Source organism: Sapajus apella, unplaced genomic scaffold, assembly GCF_009761245.1.
Source record: "Sapajus apella isolate SASKATOON/1434 unplaced genomic scaffold, GSC_monkey_1.0 scaffold1720, whole genome shotgun sequence".
In the NCBI taxonomy this organism is placed as follows: domain Eukaryota; kingdom Metazoa; phylum Chordata; class Mammalia; order Primates; family Cebidae; genus Sapajus; species Sapajus apella.
This window is the reverse complement of record NW_022438646.1, coordinates 6,240-12,716: the sequence shown is the minus strand read 5'-3', so window position 1 is coordinate 12,716 and position 6,477 is coordinate 6,240. Positions and strand designations below refer to the sequence as shown.

At 48.8% G+C, this 6,477-nt stretch overlaps 1 pseudogene; it reads right to left on the bottom strand.

Annotated features, from left to right (window-relative positions):
• Positions 1 to 527: 527 nt before the first annotated feature.
• Positions 528 to 1,598, bottom strand: LOC116546939 (annotated as a pseudogene).
• Between the last annotated feature and the right edge of the window lie 4,879 nt (positions 1,599 to 6,477).

Sequence of the window (6,477 nt, the reverse complement as noted above, 5' to 3'; positions counted from 1 at the left end):
TACAAAAATTAGCTGGGCATGGTGGCACGTGCCTGTAGTCCCAGCTAATTTTTGTATTTTTAGTAGAGACGGGGTTTCACCATGTTGACCAGGATGGTCTCGATCTCTTGACCTCGTGATCCACCCGCCTCGGCCTCCCAAAGTGCTGGGATTACAGGCTTGAGCCACCGCGCCCGGCTGTCCTTTTTTTTTTTTAGCTGCACCAAATGTGTATCCTAGCTTTATTAAAAGGCCTGCAGTCAAAATAAAAAGTCCCATCAGTTTAATAACGATTTTAAAAAAAAACCCAAAAGTGGCCGGGCACAGTGGCTCACGTCTGTAATCCCAGCACTTTGGGAGGCCAAGGCCGGCGGATCACGAGGTCAAGAGATCCAGACCATCCTGACCAACATGGTGAAACCTCGTCTCTACTAAAATACAAAAATTAGCTGGGTGTGGTGGTGCGTGCCTGTAGTCCCAGCTACTCGGGAGGCTGAGGCAGGAGAATTGCTTGAACCCGGGAGGCGGAGGTTGTAGTGAGCCGAGATTGCGCCACTGCAGTCCAGCCTGGCGCCTGGCGACAAAGCAAGACTCTGTCTCAAACAAACAAACAAACAAAACCCAAAAGTGGAAAACTGAGGGGGCAGGGGAAGAGACACCTGGGCCAGGGGCAAGAGGAGCGCTGCTCATGGCACCAGGCCTGGCCACCGGGACCCCGGTATTGCTGTTGCTACTGCTGCTACGGAGGAGGTGGGGGGCAGCAATTGTCCTGTGGGAGCCACTGTTCGCCTGGGTCAGGGACCCTCACTTCTTCTGGGGTGCGCTTAGCTTCTGCATGCCCCGAATCTTGTCCAGCAGGCCAGAGATGAAGGAAGGCCTTTGTAGGTTTGTAACAGTCACCCTGCAGCTCCTTGACCCTGGCAGCCCAGGCATCGTCAATCTCCATGTAGAGGAGCTTATCCACGTCAATCTCCAGTTCTAGGATCTTTTTTCCTAGCAGTCATAGAGGCGCGTGAGCTGGTACAGGATCCACTCCTTTATTAGGCTCTGCCATAGCTCCTTGCAGTCAAACTTGACGGTGACCTTCCCTTGGTGCCTCACTGGGCCCTCATCATCTGCTCGGCTCTGCGGCGAGAGCGGCGGCACGGGCGCCAGCAAGCGGCTGCAGCTTGTGCGGGCGGGGAGAGGGGGGCGGGCCGGGGACCTCCCCGGGTCTGGCCTGGCAGCGCCCCTCCCCTTCCCGCCGATCCGCCCGCCCTTTGTCCCCCTCCTGTCTTTCTTGAGTAGGCCTGCACTCCCCTTTGTTTTTGTTTTTTTTTTTTGCTTTGTAATAAATCCTACTTTCATTATTTCCTGATTTGTCCTTGAATTCCTTCGGCAACGGTGTCAAGAGCCTTGACACCTGCGGGGTTGAGGCCGCTCTGGTGTTTGGTGGCCTCTTCTATCCCACTGGTATCAAAATCTTGCTCAAAGACTATCTTTTTCATAAAATCCTGTTAATGTAGATTCACTGAGCATTCCACATTAGGGCAAGAGCCAACTCATTTCTTTTCTTTTCTTTTTTTTTTTTTTTTGAGACAGGGTCTTGCTCTGTCACCCAGGCTGGAGTACAGTGGTGCGATCATCGTTCACTGCAGCCTCAACCTCCCCAGGCTCAGGTGATCTTCCCACTTCAGCCTCCCAAGTGGCTGGGACTACAGGTGCACGCCACCATGCCTGACTAATTTTGCTATTTTTTTTTAGAGATGAGGTTTCACCATGTTGCCCAGTCTGGGCTCAAGCAGTCTGTCCACCTTGGCTTCCCAAAGTGCTAAAATTACAGGCATGAACCACTGTGTCCAGCTAACTTATTTCTGTATGGATGTTAATACATATCTGTATCATGTTTGCTTTTTATTTAAATAGGAGGCTTTTCTTGCATCCTACCTTCCACCCACTCTCCAAGTATTTTTTTCATATTACTGTTCTCTCCAAAACTACATAAAATTAATTCCTCCTACCCTTCCTCTTCTTTACCCAGAAAACTCCTATTATTCTTGACAGTCCCCTTAAAATACCGGCCTTTGTGATGCATTCCCAGTTTCCTCTAGGCAGCATTCCAGTCCTACAGTCTATCTGCTACCCTTCAAACACTTCTTACTCCACTCAAGCACTTTAACACATTCTGAACATATAGTCATTGAGAAATGTGTTGTTAGGTAATTCATCCTTGTGAAAAACAAGGAGTGTACTTAAATAAGCCTGGATAGTATAGCCTACTATACACCTAGGTTCTTTGGCTATTACTCCTAGGCTATGAACCTACGCTACATGTCACCCTACTGAAGACTATAGACAACACAATGAGAAATATTTATGTGGCTAAATATATCTAAACAGAAAAGGTATTATAGGCCAGGCACAGTGGCTCATGCGTGTAATCCCAGCATTTTGGGAGGCCACAGCAGGAGGATCATTTGAGCCCAGGAGTTCAAGACCAGCTTGGGTAACAAGGAAAGACACTTTATAAAAAATTTAAAAATTTGGCCGGGTGCAATGGCTCACGCCTGTAATCCCTGGACTTTGGGAGGTGGAGGCAGGCGGATCACCTGAGCTCAGGAGTTTGAGACTAGCTTAGCCAACATGATGAAACCCTGTCTCTACTAAAAATACAAAAATTAGCTGGGCACGGTGGTAGGTGCCTGTAATCCTGGCTACTCAGGGAGGCTGAGGCAGAAAAATCAGTTAAACCCAGGAGGTTGCAGTGAACTGAGATCACACCACTGCATTCCAGCCTGGGCAAAAGAGTGAGACTCTGTCTAAAAATAAAATTAAAAATAGGCCAGGTGCAGTGGCTCATGCCTGTAATCCCAGCACTCTGGGAGACCAAGGCAGGCGGATCATGAGGTCAGGAGTTCAAGAGCAGCGTGGCCAACATGGTGAAGCCCCATCTCTACTAAAAATACAAAAGTTAGCTGGGCGTGGTGATGGGTGCCTGCAATCCCAGCTACTCAGGAGGCTGAGGCAGGAGAATTACTTGAACCCGAGAGGCAGAGGTTGCAGTTAGCCAAGATTGCACCACTGCATTCCAGCCTGGGTGACAGAGCAAGACTCCGTCTCAAAATAAAAATAAAGGCCGGGCGCGGTGGCTCACGCCTGTAATCCCAGCACTTTGGGAGGCTGAGACGGGTGGATCACGAGGTCAAGAGATCGAGACCATCCTGGTCACCATGGTGAAACCCTGTCTCTACTAAAAATACAAAAAATTAGCTGGGCGTGGTGGCACGTGCCTGTAATCCCAGCTACTCAGGAGGCTGAGGCAGGAGAATTGCCTGAACCCCAGGAGGCGGAGGTTGCGGTGAGCCGAGATCGCGCCATTGCACCCCAGCCTGGGTAACAAGAGCGAAACTCCGTCTAAAAAAAAAAAAAATAAATAAATAAAAAAATAAAAAAATAAAAATATCTAAAATAATAATTAAAAAAAAATAGCCAGGCATGATGGCACCCTGCCTGTGGTCCCAGCACTTTGGGAGGCCAAGGTGGGAGGATCACTTTAAGCTAGGAGTTCAAGACTGCAGTGAACTGTGATAATGCTAATGCACTCTAACCTGGGAAACAGCGCAAGATCCTGTCTCTAAAAAAATAAATACATAGGCCGGGCGCGGTGGCTCAAGCCTGTAATCCCAGCACTGTGGGAGGCCGAGGTGGGTGGATCACGAGGTCAAGAGATGGAGACCATCCCGGTCAACATGGTGAAACCCCGTCTCTACTAAAAATACAAAAAATTAGCTGGGCATGGTGGCGTGTGCCTGTAATCCCAGCTACTCAGGAGGCTGAGGCAGGAGAATTGCCTGAACCCGGGAGGCAGAGGTTGCAGTGAGCCGAGATCGTGCCATTGCACTCCAGCCTGGGTAACAAGAGTGAAACTCCGTCTCAAAAAAATTAATAAATAAATAAAAATAAATACATAAATAACAACAACAACAACTGTGGGTTGCGGCCAGGCACAGTGGCTCACGCCTGTAACCTTGGCACTTTGGGAGGCCAAGGCGGGCAGATCACTTGAGGTCAGGAGTTCGGGACCAGCCTGGCCAACATAGTGAATCACTGTTTCTACTAAAAATACAAAATTAGCCAGGCGTGGTGGTGGCTGCCTATAGTACCAGCTACTCAGGAGGCTGAGACAGGAGAATCGCTTAAACCCAGGAGGCTGAGGTTGCAGTGAGCTGAGATGGCACCACTATTCCAGCCTAGGTGACAAAGCAAGACTCTGTCTCAAAAAAAAGAAAACTGTGTGTTGCAACAAGAATATATATATGTGCCGGGCGCGGTGGCTCAAGCCTGTAATCCCAGCACTTTGGGAGGCCGAGGCAGGTGGATCACGAGGTCAAGAGATCAAGACCATCCTGGTCAACATGGTGAAACCCCGTCTCTACTAAAAATACAAAAAAAAAAAAAATTAGCTGGGCATGGTGGTGCGTGCCTGTAATCCCAGCTACTCAGGAGGCTGAGGCCGGAGAATTGCCTGAACCCAGGAGGCGGAGGTTGCGGTGAGCCGAGATCGCGCCATTGCACTCCAGCCTGGGTAACAAGAGCGAAACTCCGTCTCAAAAAAAAAAAAAAAAAAAGAATATATATATAGGGTCTCCCTATCTTGCCCAGGTTAGTCTCAAACTTCAGGGCTCAAGGAATCCACCTGCCTTGGCCTTCCAAAGTGTTGGAATAAAACAGAATCTTTATTTTTCAAGACGGAGTCTTGGTCTGTCATCCAGGCTGGAGTGCAGTGGTGTGATCTTGGCTCACTGCAACCTCCACCTCCCAGATCCAAGCAATTCTCCTTCCTTAGCCTCCCAAGTAACTGGAATTATAGGTGCCCCCCCCTACCCCACCATACCCGGCTGACTTTTGCATTTTTAGTAGAGACGGGTTTTCACCATGTTGGCCAGGCTGGTCTCAAACTCCTGACCTCAAATGATCCACCTGCCTCGGCCTCCCAAAGTGCTGGGATTATAGACATGTGAGCCCCGTGCCCAGCCAGAATTTTTAAAAAATAGAATAGAAAATATCAGAGAATGTCACAGGCACTAAGATAGGTATTGTGCAACTTTAAGAGTGTGCATGTGTGTGTGTGTGTGTGTGTACATGTGTACTGCGTTGCTGTAAAATATATTTCTTGGCCGGACACGATGGCTCTCACCTATAATGTCAGCACTTTGGCAGGCCAAGGAAGAAGGATCACTTGAGCCCAGGAGTTTAAAACTAGCCAAGGCAACATAGTGAGATCTCATCTCTACAAAAAATTAAAAATTAGGCCAGGACTAATCAGCACTTCGGGAGGCTGAGGTGGGCTGATCACTTGAACTCAGGAGTTTGAAACCAACTGGGCAACATGGCAAGACCTCATCTCTAAAAAATAATACAATTAGCTGGGCACAGTGGTACATATCTATGGCCCCAGCTACTGGGAGGCTGAGGCAGGACAATCACTTGAGCCTGGGAAGCAGAGGCTGCAATTAGCTGAGATCACACCAGTGCACTCCAGCCTGGGCAACAGGAGTGAAATCCTATCTCAAAAAATAGATAGCTTTCGGCGTTCGGCTTGGAGGAGGCCAATGTGCAATTTTCTTCAGTCGTCCGAAATCCAGGTTCATCCAACACCAGCTGCCTCCACCGTGCCACCGAAGGTCGACCCCAACGAAATCAAAGTCATATACCTGAGGTGCACCGGGGGTGAAGTAGGTGCCACTTCTGCGCTGGCCCCCTGGGTCTGTCTCCAAAAATGTTTGGTGATGACATTGCCAAAGCAATGGGTGACTGAAAGTGCCTGAGGATTACAGTGAAACTTACCATTCAGAACAGACAGGCCCAGATTGAGTGGTGCCTTCTGCCTCTGCCCTGATCCTCAAAGCCCTCGAGGAACCACCAAGAAACAGAAAGAAACAGAAACATTAAACACAGTGGGAATATCACTTTTGATGATATCATCAACATTGCTCAACAGATGTGGCACTGATCTTTACCCACAGGACTCTCTGGAACCATTAAAGAGATCCTGGGGACTGACCAGTCTGTGGACTGTAATGCTGATGGCCACCACCCTCATGACATCATAGATGGCATCAACAGTGGTGCTGTGGAATGCCCAGCTAGTTAAGAAGCACAAAGGAAGATATTTCAATAAAGGATCATTTAACAACCGGTAAAAAATAAAATAAATAAAAAAATTAGGCACAGGGGTTCAAGACTATAAACCCAGCTATTCAGGAGGCTGAGACAGAAGAATTCCTTGAATCCAGGAGGCAGAGGTTACAGTGAGCCGAGATCACGCCACTGCACTCCAGCCTGAGTGACAGAGCAAGACTTCATCTGGAAAAAAAAAAAAAAGCCAGGAATAGTAGCCTGCTCCTGTACTCACAGCTAATCTGGAGGCTGAGGCAGGAGGACCCCTTGAGCTCAGGAGTTTGAGGCTGCAGTGAGCTATGACTGCATACTTCACTCCAGCCTGGGTGACAGGGTGAG